Below are 2,863 nucleotides of genomic sequence, written 5' to 3'. Positions count from 1 at the left end.
GGCAGGGTGGTGGGTACATCTGAGACCTCAACACCGTTTGCAAAACCTCTCCCCTTAATGAAGCATCGCTCAGCTGCTTGGCAGGGGTGGCAGCAGGGGTGGTAGCTAAGAACGTTCCTACGGGTCTTGTTCCTGCAGAGGGTCTCTGCCTTCGTATGGAATGATCAGCAGGACAGACAGGGACCTGACCCACCAAGTGCAAAGGAGCACTGAGAGCCTCGTTTTCCATGAGCATCCCAGTTTGGTCCCCATTTCTCCAATCCGTGATGATGCAGGCAGTGCACTCTGTGCTGGAGAAACCTCCCACAGCACCCTCAGGGCTGCAGTACTGGGTGTTTCGAACGGCCGGCACCCAACACCCAAGTGATGGTCAGAGACTCACCTGCAAGTGGGCTACCAGGGAACAGTCACCAGAATGTGACTGCAGAGAAGTCTCACTGACATGCCAAGTGCTTCATTGCTCCTGCCTCGTATGTTAGACCTGGGGTCCCACATCTGTGGCTTCTCCAGATGCTGAGTAAATAGTATTGTTCTGCAGCATCCTCTGAAGGCTTGTTTTGGCTCATTTCATCACTTTTGGGCTGAAGAAGCACAGTCCAGTGGTTAAACTCCAACCATTTAAGTAAAAGACCTTCCAGTCTTACAAGCACAGCTATGAAAATCGCCAGGAGAAGCATCAGGGAATGAACATAATATAACAGCTTCATTCATACTGCAAGTGGAAATGGCTGGCACAGCTCACAGACCATGAGGAACCAAGAGGTGAAAGCCAGGTGTACCCCTTAGTGTCTTTCCTTTCTTTTTTTAGGCTCCCCAAGGCTGAGGTAGCCCTCAGCTGACTTCGGGTCTGCTGGAGCATGGTGCAGAGAACAGGCTGGCTACATGATGTCTTTTGATAAAACTTCAGTTCCACGTAAATGAGTCTCATATAAATGAGACCTTTATCTCCAACCAGTGACTTCTAGGAGCTACCATAGCCCAAACAACACATGCCCAAGACTTTAGGGAACAATTGAATAAAAAAATGTTTCAAAATCTCTTTCACTGCTATCTTCCTTAGCCATATGTCTGATGTGTAGAAGCCACAGAGTTTGCCTTCTCATTCCAGACAAGCCAGTGGCAGTCCTACAGCATCACCAAGGTTTGGAGACCTTGCCTGCTGCTGTGCATCAGGGGACACTGCCTACCTCAGGAGAGAGCAGAGATGACCATGCCAGCTTAGTGCAACATGTGCTCTGCAAGCAATGAGTAATGGGAGCTTGTGGGAGAAAAAAATCCATGGGGATTTTCTAAAATGCCTCACGACTGTGATCTGCCACTGGGTCCCCAATATTTGATCCCCTACTTCTCAGCAAGTAAAGACTGTTTTTCATAAGCCATGGCTTCTCTGACCGACTGAACTGGAAGCCAACATGTTCGATGACTTAAATTGGCAAACGCTGCTGGGAAATCTTAACTTCTGAGCAGATCTGGCAACCTTGCTGCTGGTGAGCTGCCCCAGTCCCAAAGGTGGGAACACCCTCTCCCCTTACTTTTACCTGCCAAGACATCAGGGATCACACAAAGCTGGACAAACCTAGCTGGCGTGTAAGCCATTCCCTGGAGATACTTGTTTCTCCTGCCTCTGGCACAGATTGTGCCTAGCTGGAATAGAATAGAATAGAATAGAATAGAATAGAATAGAATAGAATAATAAACCAAAAAGGAAATACAGAGGAACCCTAAAAGGGAGAAAAACTCCTTCATCTTCTGTTACATACTGGGCCTCACTGGCCATGATTTTGGCCCAAGAAGAGCCTTACAGGTGCGGTCTCACAAGGGCTCCGGCATCCCATGGATTTTAAGTCCTCCACATGCCTGAGAAGCATGAGCGGTGTGTGGCTCAGCTCCAGCTCTGGGTGTGAAGGAACACAATACCTCCTTCCTGCATCGCTCATAACCCTGCAGCAGTGTGGGAGAGACATGGAGCTGCGGCCAGAGGCAGCAGGAGGATGAGGCACAGGGAGCTGCTTGGAAGCTGGGACTGTGGCACTGCATCCTGCTGTGTGAATCTCCCAATTGTAATTCCTCTTTTCCATCATTTATGGCCTTAATATTTACGCTGAATTTCTCCAGGCAGATTGAGGGACTCAGGCTGAATTCGTCTAGACATATTTCAAGCAAGATGGTGCAACTGTTCCTGAGAATGACATCTGTAGAAAAAGGCTATTGCAGCTATGTTTTTTAGAAAGGCTGTTGGTTTATCCTTGGGCAGCACCAGTGTCTCTGAGCTTCAGAGGCAAATAATGGCAAAGGTGTGGCCTTCACCTGGAGATGTGCCTTTGAATACCCCTATGGGGCTGATTCGTGTGAAACCGGAAATCTGTGAATTGCCCTGACCAAGGGCAGACTTGAAGGGTCAGGGAATTAGAACACCTTTTAGTCCCTGATCCCTGCCCCTGGAGCCACCTAGACTGTGTTTGAGTCCCTGGCTGACAGCCCAGCTTGGCATGGCATGGCACTGCCGGGATATCCCCATGTTGGCTGCTCCCCACCAGGATGAGTGGGCCAGCTGGAGTGTGCTGAGCACGGCATGCAAGCCCTTGGCAAATGGTTGCCTGTAGGCAACCATCCCAGAGAGCCCTGACCTCCCTAGTGCAGGGGTGGGAGCTAATGCAGGGCTCCATGGGACTCTGCAGTGTGGGCAGACCTGGATACAGAACCTGAGAAGGGAAGCTTGAAATGGGCAAAAGCACAAAATGGTATAGCACAGCCCTGGATGTGATCCCAGACTTTCTTACCTGCAAACTGCTTCTAGGACAAAATTACTTGTTTCCTTGGAGGGCTGATAGAATCATTGCACTATTTTCATGCTGCAAAAGCA

This window comes from Corvus brachyrhynchos, unplaced genomic scaffold (assembly GCF_000691975.1).
Source record: "Corvus brachyrhynchos isolate BGI_N302 unplaced genomic scaffold, ASM69197v1 scaffold115, whole genome shotgun sequence".
NCBI lineage: Eukaryota > Metazoa > Chordata > Aves > Passeriformes > Corvidae > Corvus > Corvus brachyrhynchos.
This window is presented reverse-complemented; position numbering follows the sequence as displayed.